This window comes from Ailuropoda melanoleuca, chromosome 17 (assembly GCF_002007445.2).
Source record: "Ailuropoda melanoleuca isolate Jingjing chromosome 17, ASM200744v2, whole genome shotgun sequence".
Taxonomy (NCBI): domain Eukaryota; kingdom Metazoa; phylum Chordata; class Mammalia; order Carnivora; family Ursidae; genus Ailuropoda; species Ailuropoda melanoleuca.
In genome coordinates this window covers 23656812-23670717 of record NC_048234.1, presented here as the reverse complement: position 1 = coordinate 23670717, position 13906 = coordinate 23656812, and positions in this window count along the sequence as shown.

Here is a 13906-nt window from a genome sequence, read left to right as displayed (position 1 = left end):
CTACTCAACTTTTCATTTTCCCTGAAACTGATGTTTTTCTTGTTTTTGTGTTTGTAGTTTTGCTTGCTTACTATAGTGAGCTTATCACTAATTCATCTCAAACTCTTAGACACTTGTCTAAAATGCCCTTTTCATATGTTCAAATGGATCTGGTGTTCCTTTAGTTTCACATTCTTAAAAAAAAAAAAAAGGTCTATAACACCTTGATCGTGAACTTATAGCTTTTAAAACCGAGATGACAGATTTCTGTTATTTAAACCATGCACTCTGTGGTATTTTGTATAGCAGCCCCAGCAGATAAATGCATAGTGTTTGGAAATTGCACAATAATGTGTCTTGGAGCAGGGTCTAATTTCATCTAGTATCTGGACATTCAGTAGCTCTTTCAATCTGCAAACTCATGTCCTTTCTTTGAATTTTCTGGAATTATTTTGTTGATGATTTCCTTCCTTTGGTTTTGTGTGTCTCCCTTTGTGAAACTCCTCTTACGTGGCTCTTAACCTTATTCTGGTCCTCTAATTTTCTTTTCTTTTTTTCAACTCCTATTTTCCATCTTTCTTTTTGATTTACTTTCTGGGAGATTTGCTCAACTCGATTATGTACACTTTCTCTGAATTTTTAATTCTGCTATCATATATCTTTTTAATTTCCCAAGGCCCCCCTTAATTCCTTGAATAGTCCTTTTAAAATTACATCATATTCTTGTTTCATGGGTACAATATCACCTCATATCCTTCTGTGCATATTAATAATAGTTTTCTGACCCCATTATAGTTTTGCTTTCTTCCAAGTTGCTTTTTTTGTTCATTTGGTCTGGTCTGTACCTTTTGATGAGAAAAAAAAAAACAAAAAACAAAAAAACTTTCTAAAGTCCTGATATATAAGGGAAGGAAGGCATTTTAGATTTCTTTCTGAGTCAGTAAGACTGTACACAAACTTAGTTTAAACCAAAAGCCTGGTTTACGGCCTGCCAAGCATACATTGTAGGTCTGCCTTGCAATGGAGGAGCCTAAAGGAAAACCATCTTGCCCTTAAGATATTGATCAATATTCCTAGTATTCCTTGACGTTAACTTGTGATTCCTGCCTATATGTTAACCTATAATCTGTTGAGCGTTTACAAAACACAGAAACATATCTAACCATGTAAAATCATTCTCCAGAGCACTTTCTTTCCTGCGAAGACCATGTTTCCTGGGCAGCTGTCCTAACTTGGGCTTGAATAAAACTCTTTGCTTCTTTTTAGAGATTCTAAAAGATGTGTTGATGGTTTTCCTTAAATGTTTGGTAATTTTTGGTTAGCTACTTGAATTTAGGAGTGAGGTACTAAAAATCTTCAGGGGAAATTCTGGTTCCACAGTGGGGAGCTGGGGGTTGTGGGGGAGAGCTTCATTTAACTGGTGGTTTCAGTTTCTGGTACTCTGGCTGGGCCATTTAACTGGGACATTAAAAAAAATTTTTTTTAATTTAAATTCAGTTAATGGACATACATTGTATTATCAGTATCAGCGGTAGAATTTAGCTATTCATCAGTTGCATACAACATCCAGTGCTCATTACATCACGTGCCCTCCTTAATGCCCATCTCCCATTTACCCCATCCACCACCCCTCCCCAGCAACCCTCAGTTTGCTTCCTATAAAGAGTCTCCTATGGTTTGCCTCCCTCTCTGTTTTCCTCTTATTTTCTTTTCCCCTCCCTTCCCCTAGAAGAACTAACCAGGGCACTCTTGATGCTGTATTTTATGCCTTTCTTCTCGGCTTGGTCTGATACCCCGACATTCCAATCTCCAACATGCTGGGATCAGAATGGAGATAAAAGACGTCAGCTTTTATTTGGTTACAAATGTTTCCATAAGTGTTCATGGAAACCACCTCCCTCTGTTCACTGTATTGAATCCCATCCCCAAATGTGCCAAGTGTCCCCCAGAAAGTGATTCTATCTTATCCTCTGCCAGGCTGGGAGAGGGCAGTGGGTGGGCACTTACAGTGTTGGCTAGGGCATCCAAAGAGGTCTAACTGCTTCTTAAACAGACTTACAAACCAATCCTGTTTTTAGTCCCACTGGATCGCCATTTCCAGAGGTACTGATATTCCCACGCCTTTTGAGAGGTCAGTGATGCAATCAGGCCTTCCTTAGCTTTCTCAGGGCAAGTTTAGGGATCACCTTTCTCAGATCTAATAAATAAGATACCTCTTGTCTGTATGGCTTCTAAGTTCTTAGAATTTGTTTTATCTTCTCTCCTAATCTCATTTGCACTGTGGGTTTCCGCCTTAAAATAACAATTCCTTTACTGTCCTTTTATTAGGTATCAGCAGCAAATGCAAATATCCAATCGATCACCCTACTTAGAAGTCCAGTTTTGCATTTTCACAAGGGAAAGAAAAGCTAGCTCAGGAGTGTTTGAAAACAAGCAGATCTGCTTTAATTTTGCTGCTGGCCATCCCTACACTCAGCGTGTCTGGTAAACAATTGGGTCCCTGGAACATAAATTACAACTCTGACTGGTGCTTTTATCTGAGCAACCACAAGTTCATTCACTTTTATGGCTCACTTGTCAATTGAAAAGGAAACTAATTGCTAGTAGCTTTAACTCTAGCTAAAGGGATCTTATAAAACTTTTTTATCTTCCTGGCTTTGGTCTTTGAATGCTCAACTCCTCAACTCCTAATTTTCTTCCAAAATAACAAAGCCTCCCATTTTTGAGTGCTCAGTATGTGCTAGGAACTGGGCTAGGCACTCTTACAGGCATTAGCCCACTGAATCCTCCCTACAACCTGATAATGTCCACGTTGTTGTCCCCATTTGACACAGTGGGGGAAACTGAGGCTCTGAAAGTTAGAAGATTTGCTCGATCTCACACATCTGTCAGGTAGTGAAGCTAGGGTTTGAGTCGAAGTTGGCCTGACTCTTGACCCATTTTTATTCTACTAAGCTGCCTTGAAGATGATTTCCTTCTGGGCTTTTTGAGTCTTTATTTTCAGGTCCTCAGCCCCTTTAATTATGTTCCCCTCTCCTTTTCCAATTTAATTTTTATGCTGTATGCCCTATGTCAGTTAATGGCATCCAGTTGCTTCGGCCTTTGTGAATGTTTACACCGCTGTCCTGTTTAATCTGGCTACCCATCTTAGCTATCACTGGCTTGGGGAAAGATTCCGTGACCATGCAAGGATGGATTCGGTGTCTTTCATGTGCTCCTATAACTACACAGAATCTCACAGTGCATATAGAAGCAGTGATTACCCTGTCTAGAAACTGTTTACTTAATTATCTCTCAACTATACTGAACTATAGTTTCCTGAGGATAGTAGCAATATTGACCATATTCATGCCTAATGCAAAGCCTGGTGCACAGCAGATGCTCCTGAAATAGTTCGTTGAGTGAATAAATAAATGAATTAAGTTATCTATATACCTCAGTCTGAATGAAAAGATTTTCTAATTTAAAATGATGTTCCGGGGGTGCCTGCGTGGCTCAGTCGGTTAAGCATCTGCCTTTGGCTCAGGTCATGATCCTGGGGTCCTGGGATGGAGCCCACAATCAGGCTCCCTGCTCAGTGGGGAGTCTGCTTCTCCCTCTCCTTATGCCCCCTCCTCACGCTCTCTCTCTCTCTTAAATAAATAAATAAAACCTTTTTAAAATAAAATAAAATGATGTTCTAATGATATTCTAACATTTGTTCAACAGAAGTTCATGAAAACACGTCTTCAGCGCTTTTCATTCATTATTCAGAGCATAGATCCTATTTAACTTCAACATTTTAAACTGAGGTGTTGATTATTAATCCACAAAGTAAACTCTGACAAGTTTTCAAACCACGTATTGAATTTCTCTGTGAAATTTTAAAATGTGAATTTTTATTGAAATAAACTAAAAAGTCATCTTACTCTTGATAAAAATCTATCAGGCCCCGAAGCCTTTCATTTTAAGTGAAAAAATTCTACTACATAATTATAAAGCACAATGCAAGAAATATTCAGAGAAGTATTTTGGGTCTTCACTTGTTATTGTCAATGGCCTGTTGCAGTTTTTCTCGGGGCTATGTGATAAAACTTTTTATCATAATTCCTGAGGAAATAGAAACTCACAACTATTGTCAGAATTTATGCAAAATGTTTTCCCAGGAGATGTTTTTTCCTCTGGCTCAAACATGCGATGATTCTAAATTAGCCAAACTAAAAGAGCAGATCGATGGGATAAAATAGAAAGAATAGGAAGAAATAATAGACTTTTCTCTGAAGGATCCTAACCTTGTCCATCGTTTTTTAAAAATCGCAGGAGTTTAACTGCTTTATCCTGACACCCAAGGCAAGTCATTGAGTGACTTGAGAGTCCTTCTGCGGATTCAAGCTGGAATCAGAGAAGGTCAGGGGAGGCCACAGTCAAGTGTCAGCTACCCTTCACGAAGAGGTTTACTGATCAGATATTAACTGTCCTGGTATATTCATACCATGGCCACACAGAAATGGGATGAATGATCTCCAACTAAGGGTAGTGATATGGATGAATGTCACAAACATCATCGTGTTGACCAGACACAAAGGAGTCTACTTATTATCCACTTCAAAAGCAGGGGAATAAATGGACCTATAGTGTTAATAGTCAGGATATTAATCAATTAATTCCTATGCTGTACTTTTCATCTCTGTGACTTAGTCATTTTATAACTGGAAGTTTGTATCTTTTAATCCACTTTGTTTATTTCGGCCTTTGGCCTACCCACCTTCTCTCTGGCCGCCATCATTTGCTATGTTTAAGAGTCTGTTTGTTTCTTTGTGCATTTGTTTTATTTTTTTTACATTCCACATACACGTGAAATTAGGATACTCGTCTTTCTCTGTCTGACTTATTTCACTTGGCATTGTAACCTCTAGGTCCATCCACGTTGTCACAAATGGCAAGATCTCATTCTTTTTGTGGTTGAGTAATAATATACCATTGTATGTATGTCATTTATATAACCATATACCACCTCTGTATCCATTCATCTATGGATGGACACTTGGGATGCTTCCAGATATTCGTAAATAATATTTGTAAATAATACTGCAATAAACATGGGGTAGGCATATCTTTTTGAATTAGTGTTTTCATTTTCTTTGGGTAAATACCCAGTAGTGGAACCGTTGGAGCTTTCTTATATCTTACCATTCGTTCAACCCCAAGAGGACAGAAACTGGCTAGTCAGCCGAAGTGGAATAAGAAAAGAGAAGTGGCACGAAGTGAAGGGAAGAGCCCAACCATGCATCCTTCCCTTTCTTAGCTGCTGCAGGCTGCCGGCCCAAATCACACACCAGCTGGGGGAAAATCTGTCATTAAAGATAAGGCAGAGTTTTTTCTGGTCTCAGACCTCAAGCTGTGTTTGCAGCTAACTTGTACCTTAGAGTGAGAGAAAAGTCATGGGATACCTGCCCACACTCCCATATGGGATTGTCAAGGATTATCCCCACTGAATGCAGTGGGAACCCATACGGAAGATGTGCTTTGATTCCATCCATCAGTCATGCATTCATTGTATGGGTTACAGGGGATTTCCATTAATATATTCAGTTTTTTAAGAAGCTGACTGCTGAACCATGATTTAGTCCTAGAAAGAGAACCGTTTCAGGATCCTAAATTCTGAGTGTGCCTGCCCATAGAGATGATCTATTTTATCTGCAATTGCTTATGGCCATCCATGTCAATTCTTCATCTAAGGTAAACCTCCAGCAGATAAAAGTTTTTAATCTTATGCTTCCAGGAATATTTTCATTTTATTTGATGTCTCTCAAACAATGGTTCTCAAACTATGGTATGTAACAGAATCACCTAGAGAATTTGGCAGGCCTAGAGAGGTCTATGCTTCATGCTGCTTCAATGAGCCGGAGACTCTGTTTATTGTTGGCTCTCTAGGTAATTCCCACACTCCCAAAGTATGAGAACTTCTGTCTCAAAAGACAACAAGTGCTCCTGAACGCGGCATGGGTTTGGAGACATTGCAGTTATGTCACCTGGATCTAACACCCATGTTCTTAGTACCATGTAGTTATGCTGTGACAAGAATCGCAGAGATCACACAGTCCAACTGTGCCACAATATAACCTCCTATCTGTGGCCCTGCCCAGTCAGTAGTGTGCAGGGATCAGGGGACACTCAACCAAGCAAATCTGTCCAAAGAACCACCATGCAGCTTGCTTTTCCCTCTTCTGAAAATGTCCCAGTGCTTGTCATGGTATCTAAATTGTTAGGCAATGCGGGGTTTGGAAGGAAGGCACAGGATGGAGAGAAATGACCAGGAGGATATTAGAGAATAGTGAGGTGGGAAAAAAGCATTTCAAAAATTCATATAAACTTTGGTCTGACGCTGGTACTCAACAGGGGCCAACAAAATTTCTAAAGATGCTTTAAACCTGTCTGGTTTCTGTCCTTCCCCAAATGGCTCAAGACATTTAGGGAGATCATAGTAACTTAAAGAGAAATACTCCATGTTCTTAACATATCAGTTAAAGGGTGAATATAATCAATAAGAAAAATGCTAAGATTTTAATAGACAAATGGGACAAGATATTAATAGATACACCCCCACAAGATACAACCATGTCGTAAGATAACATGGAAAAATACTCAGTTCATTTAACTAATAAGCACATAATTAAAACATTTGAAAATGTATATTTAGGCTAGTAAACTTGCAAAAACCACAAATAAATGCTAGGGTAAATGCGGGTAAAATGAAAGTCTTTTGAACATTACTTATAAATCAACATGAGCTAACAAAAGTCGAAGTTATGTTTGTCATTTTAATTTTTTATCTTTAACCTTTTCTTTCGAAAAATTTTCAAACTTACAGAGCAGGAATCTTTATGTAATCTTCATCTAGACAGGCCAACTGCTTTATTTTTGTTATTTATAATCTTATTTTAATGTAATCAACATCATCACTGTCATCATGGGTGAGCATCTGAAAGCAAGCTGCAGACATCAAACCATTCTGCTGCTTTACCCTAAAAACTTGAGTGCATATCTCCTAGGAATAAGGAAATTCTCTTCATGCAACCACCGTGTAAGTATCAAAATTAGAAAACGTAACTTTGATACAATACTGTTATCAAATATACAGTCAAGAGGCAGATTTTGCCAACTGCCCCAGTGATATTCTTTATAGTATTTATTTTTCTTGATCTGAGGTCCAGTCTAGCATCCCTCATTGCCTTTACTTGCTTTGTCTCTGTAGACACTCTTTCTCTTTTTTTTTAAAGATTATTTATTTATTTGAGGGGGGCGGGGGTGGAGGGAGAGGGAGAGAGAATCTCAAGCAGACTCCCCACTGAGCATGGGGCCCAACATGTGGCTCAACGTGGGGCTCAATCTCACCGCCCTGAGATCACGACCTGAGCCAAAATCAAAAGTCAGACGCTTGGGGCGCCTGGGTGGCACAGTGGTTAAGCGTCTGCCTTCGGCTCAGGGCGTGATCCCAGCGTTCTGGGATTGAGCCCCACATGGGGCTCCTCTGCTGGGAGCTTGCTTCTTCCTCTCCCACTCCCCCTGCTTGTGTTCCCTCTCTCGCTGGCTGTCTCTATCTCTGTCAAATAAATAAATAAAATCTTTAAAAAAAAAAAAAGTCAGATGCTTAGCCAACTGAGGCACCCAGGCGCCCCTCTGTAGTCTCTTTTAATTTGAACCAGTTCCTCAGCCTTTCCTTGTCTTTCATGACACTGACATTTTTTAGAGAATGCCCGGTGAGTAGAATGTCCCTTAATTTAAGTCGGCCTACTATCTCCTCATGATTAGATTTATGCATTTTTTTGGCAGGAGTCTATAACTTTTGACCTAATAAATTCCAATTCTGGGAATCTGTTAGGAGAAAATAATTGTAAACATGTAAAAGAGAGTTTATATGGCTTTCAAGCAGCACAAATGTTGGATAATAATAAAATCACAGCCCACATGCTCTGAGGGGATAGTGGCTATCCAGCAGTATGCTCTGTCCTTCATGGCATTATCTTACTTAACTTCTCAGTAACGTGAGTGTGGCAGACTGTCTTCATGGCCTACCCAAGAACTACCCTTCTCTGTGTCCCTCTTCTGTTTTGGCAGCTCAGGAGAATGAGTCAGAGCGGTTCTAAGCCAACCACGATCACACACTCCTGTCTCCAGGTATTTCTTTCCCAGCCTCCCTTGCCGCTGAGGAAAAGCATCAGACCCATTTCTGGCCAGCGAGTTCTAAAGGCAGGTTTCCTGGACAACTTCAGAGAAAGGCAGAGCCTCACACAGAGAAAGTGCTGTGGCTGCTCGGAGTCACGGGAGACACCTTGTCAACACAAGCTCATAAGATGATTGGGTGTTTGAGTTGGTGAATTGTTGAGTTGCTGACCTAGTCCTAGACCCCCTTCCTCCAGTTTCCTTGGACAATCAACTTAGAGATTAAGCTAATTCCTTTGGACCTTTGGTAACTTGCTGCTATAGATATCTCAGATAATGGTAGTAACAGGAATAATTACATCATTGACTATAAGAGCTTCACATTATTTAAGCTTTATAACAATCCTGGAAAGAGGTACCACTGTTAACCGCACTTGACACGTGAAGAATGCCGGCTGCAGCTGGAGTAGAAGCTGACCATGGGATCCACTCAAGCGTGGGTCAGAGTCCACCTTACCCTCTGCAGAGACAGCAGAAACAAGGGGGAGGAGAAGGTACGACATTTTAGCAGCTGCCTGGAGAATTGTCCAGACGTAAGAACAAAGCAAAGGATGGGGTAACTGATTTTTTTCTTTGGGGAGAAGGAAGTGGGCTGATGGAGAAATGGGTCCATGGGGGAGCCCTAAGGGAAGTCAGTGAGAGAGCTGAGGTCAGAAATGAGGCAGGGACCATAGGAGAGGCACTCCAGTGAGAGGTCGAAGGAACCAGACCAGAGGACCAGGCCTGACTTTTTGTCCGCCATAAATTCTCCCTCTCTCTATGCGATGTGACTTTGGGAAAACTGCCCAAATCCTTCTGTAAAGAGCTGTGTAGTTCTTCATTCGTGTCCAGTGTGTGAGCTCAGGTTGAGGAAGATGGCGATGGCCGTGTCAGATCTAGGAGGCCTATCATCTCCTGGACAGTCTTCACCATCCCCCTCCAGGTAGCAAGAGGCTCACCGCGCAAGAGACGATGACCTAGATACAGAAACAGCAAGCACGGTCCGGGAGGACAAAGTCTGAGCTCTTTGACAGGACCGTCTTCTTCAGGCCCCGTCCACCTCCAAAGCTTCGTTTCTCCCCACTTCACTCTGCACCCTGCAGCTCCCCTGGTACTTTTAATCCCTAGGATGGACAGTGGCATGTCTGGGCTCCCTGCTTTGACACACGGTGCTCCTGGTGCCTGTGACATCCTGAAGGCACTTCTCTGCCTGGCCAATGCTTCCTTGTTGTTTAAGACCCAGTCCCTTGTCACCGGGTCAGTTAAGTCATTCTTCCTCAGCGTCAGTCTCTCTGCCAACACCCTCTCCACAAGAATAAATCACTTCCTCTCTGTGTTTCCTCACTCACCGAGTTTTGGGAAACAAAACGTTCCTGCACTGTCACCGGGAACTCAAGCTTCTTCTTTCCTTTGTAACACATCTCGTTCCTAGACCGTGAGTTCTGCGAAGTCCGGGAGCAAGGACTGTACATTGTTTTGCCCTTAGTATCACTTAGTACAGAGCCTGACATTCGGTCACCACTCAGTAAATGTTTGGGGAATGAATAAAAAGCACACATGATAATGAAAGAATGAATTAATGAATTAATCCAAGGTCCTTCTAGTTATAAAATGCTATGGTATGAATATGCCTATTGAAAATGAAATAATATCACACGTTGGAATATAGGCTAAATCCTAAATTTAAAATACACATATATAAAGTGTACACACAAAAATATAGACACTATGCTTGTATATATATGCTTGTCACCATGACCATTAAGGGAAAGTTTCTTATTCTTTATTCTTTTCATACTTACAGATTTCTTGTGGCAATACAAGGAATAAAGTGGAGAAAAATAGAAACTCCAATTCTGATGTCCAAGGTATGGCTGGCTTTAAATGCCAGTACAGAAATCTTTCTGTATCTGTCTTCAATTATAAGACAACAGTACAAATATCCACTTGTTTGTAATAATCTATGTGCTGATTTCATTTCTCCACCCAAGAGATAAATACAAAACACAGCTGGAAGATGTTCTTACACAGGGACAGCTGGAATACTCAAGAGAATAAAAAACGTTCTTACTTTCTTCTGAAAGACCCGTGAAACTCGTTGATTCCCATCCAAGCTCACTTCAAGAAATACTTGCTGGGCGTCTGCTCTGTGTTCAATACTGAGTCAGCTGTGCATTCATTTATTCAACGAGTACTTGTCAAACACTGACTATGTATCAGGCATTGTTCTAGGCCATAGAGGGAGAGCAGTGAATAAAACAAAAATCTCAGCACTTACGGGATCATATTCTAGAAGCATGAGGGATAATAAACATAAATAAATAAATTATAAAGTATGTCAGATAGTGATAAAGTCCTTTAGAGAAAAACAAAGCTGGAGACCGAGTTGGAAGTGTCAGACTAGGGAAGGGGGCATTCTAGTGTTTAACAAATGGTCTCAGAAGGTGACAGATGAACAAAATCTTAAATGGTTTGGGAAATAGAGAAGGAGATGTGCGAGTGATGACACTTTTCTCTGTAGTCCTGCGGACCTTAAATTCCACTAGGTTGTGTTCGTTGGTGATGACCTACCCTTTCTAGCTGGTTCAAGGTGCTGTCAGACCCTAAGACATACTCCTTCAGGTAGAGGTGGAAGGTGTAAACTCCATTCACACTTTGAAGGATCAGGAGAGACTGGCTAGGATTTCAGGTGAGGATGGCAGGAAGAACGACACCAGCAAAGAAGGCCCCAGGCCAGAAGATCTTCCTTGCTTTGACAGAGAAGTAAGGTTTAGAATTAGTTACATGAAGTGGGCAGAGATCACACTTGGTTGTAGAGCTATGGGAAGTCACCAAAGTTAACTGCGCAGGGGAGCAAGATGGTGACACAAGTGTCTTAGTAAAATTCATACAACGTTAAAGTCCGATTCAATCAGAGTAAAAAGAAGTGACAGGCAGGGAGGCCATTAAAAACTTTTTTGTGCTGTTACCCAGACATTGATTGCTGAGGGCTGGGCCAGAAGGGAAGCAGCAAGGACAATGAGACTAAATAAGAGTGAAGTTTATGAAACATAAATAATAGGGCTTGATGGACGATTAGATCCAAAGGGTAAAGAAGAGGAAGAAGTTAGAGCTGACACATTCACAGAGTTCAGAGAGAGGCAAGCAGATGGCATCAGCCTGAGACGGAGGGCTCTATCAGCCAAGCGTGGGTGGTGGGGTGTGAGGGTGGGGGGGTGGGGGGGTGGTGACTGGTTCTGGGTCACGCAGTCTGTGAAAACCTGGGGCCAGAACGCAGGTTTCCTGCTTTTCCCACCCTAGATGACTCCAAAGTTCTAAAACTGGCAAATGGGGAAATAGGGCCACCAATGAAATGAGTGATTGTAGAGGGATAGCCAGCTTACAATTGGGTAGAGGAGACCGAGAGTGTCAGTTTTATATTTAAGGAGTTTGAGGATATTCAAATGGACGTATTTGGGAGAAAGGCATCAGTTTAGAATTGGAAATGACTCTGTCCCTTACTAGCTTGTGATCTTGGGCAAATCACTTAACCTCTCTGAGCCTCAGTCTTCCAGGTCGCAAAGTAGGAATACTGTTATTACTTAATATTTGTAATTAATTAATCAATACTTGTAAAGGCTCAGAACAGGCCTTGGTGCAAGGTAAGTGGTATTTGTTTGTCAAATAAAATACTCATGATGCAATGTAAAGAAAGAGGTTGACTTTCTGGAGAGGTAAGAAGACAGAGGGAAGGCTAGAGGAGAATTTGCCACAATAGACATTACATCTGTTATAGAAGTCAAGGGAGGTGGGCGCCTCGGTGGCTCACTTGGTTAAGTGTCGGGCTCTTGATTTCAGCTCAGGTCATGATCTCAGGGTCGTGAGATGGAGCCCTGAATTGGCTCTACGCTGGGTGTGGAGCCTGCTTGAGATTCTCTCTCTCCTTCTCCCTCTGCCCCTACCCCCACTTCCCCACCCTGAGCTTGCTCTCTTTCTCTCTCTAAAAAAAAAAAGTCAAGGGAGGAATTTCATGAAGGTGAAATAAAATCGGATAACACAGAGACAGAGAGGGCGGCCAGGAGAGACATCCAACTACAGGGAACTGAAGAAGTGTGGGAAAGCCAGGTGTTCAGCTAGTGATCTGTGAATGTATCCTGGAGCAGATACATTTTAAAAATAGACATCTGACTACATTAGTGGATAACATATTCATGGTGAATTGTTCAAAGGCTGTTGAGGAAATTTGGAGTCATTTCTAACCATCTGAGAATGGAAAGCATGGAGCATAATGCTGACCTAACCTTTATAATTCGATACCAAATACGAAATTGAATGCAGCACGACCTGGTGTAAGGTGGGAGATTCCATGATTCCATTCCTCCTTACCCACCCACCCCCAAAAAAGTTTTCCTTGATTGCAAATTCTGAAAATTTAAGATACGCTCATTACATTTTATTCGCGTTTGTGTAGAAACCAAAATATTTTTGCTGTGTAGGAACACGTGTGTCACAAACATTTAGAAACTCAGAGGAGCCCAATGAAATGCTGACTTGGTACATAGCAGACTCAAGACTCTGGGGTAAGAAATTGTCTACAAATCACCCAATTGCTCCCAGTTTGAGAAGTCATCACAGAATTGTTCTCTTAGCATTTCTCGATCTAAACATTGGCTTATGCATCCCACTGCAGGAAATAAACTTAGAATTTTGGAAGTCAGAAACTGCACATTACAAAAAGCTCTCTTTCGATCTTTTTTCATAGCCTATATAATAATGTTGGACTGAAGAACTTTGTTTTGTATGCTTAAAGGCATTGGTATTTGCAGGGAAAAGTCACCTAACCAGCTCTGAGGAATTACTAAACTAACAGAGCCAGCCAAAACCAGAGAAAGGAAGGCCATCAAGAAGAGATTCAATTCAGTCCTTAGGTGTTTTACTAATATATTAGGTTGCAAACTACAAACCAGCAGGGCCGGATAGGAATATATGTGACCCTCATACATCAGCTACATGTGTAGTTTAAATTTTCTTTCACCCAAGCCACACTTTAAAGAGGGAAAAACAAACAGGTGAAATTAATTTTAATATTTTATTAAAATAGTTTTATCCTAATATCAACACTATCATTTTAACATGTAACTAACATAAAAAATCACTAACAGGATATTTTGCATTATTTTCTTCTACACTGTCTTCGAAATCCAATGTGCATTTTACAACTCAGTACATCCCAATGCAGACTAACCATTAGTTCCAATGGTCCATAGCCACACTGGACAGTAGTGTAGCTCTGAACCAAAAATATCTTACTTTAGTATTTTTTAAAGGGCAAGTTGCCGAACAGAGGCAGAATTTAGAGAGTGCTCAATTATAGCAAAACTCAGAGCCAACCAGTAACTTGAAATAAACATGTACTTTCCCACTCTGGTGAACATTGGGATTTTTCTGATTTTTCTTGAGTTGGGTCTGGGCCTCTTAGCGGACTTCTGGGTCTGAAACTGAAATAAACAGGGCTGCAGCATATTCTTGAATCACAGGAAAGAGGCGTGCAGTGTTTTCCCAGAGAAAAGCATTTGTCCTCCTGCTGGAAAAAAAAAAAAATTGAGGGGGGCGTTGGGGGATAATTTACAATGTTTATTCCTTGGCTGGATTCACTGCATTTACATATAGTGCCCCTGGAAGGACGAGGGACACATCTTTTGCAAAAGTTGATTTGTACCCTGGTTGGTCGGTTGGCTTTGTTTTCCAATCTGCCTCCCCTCCCCCC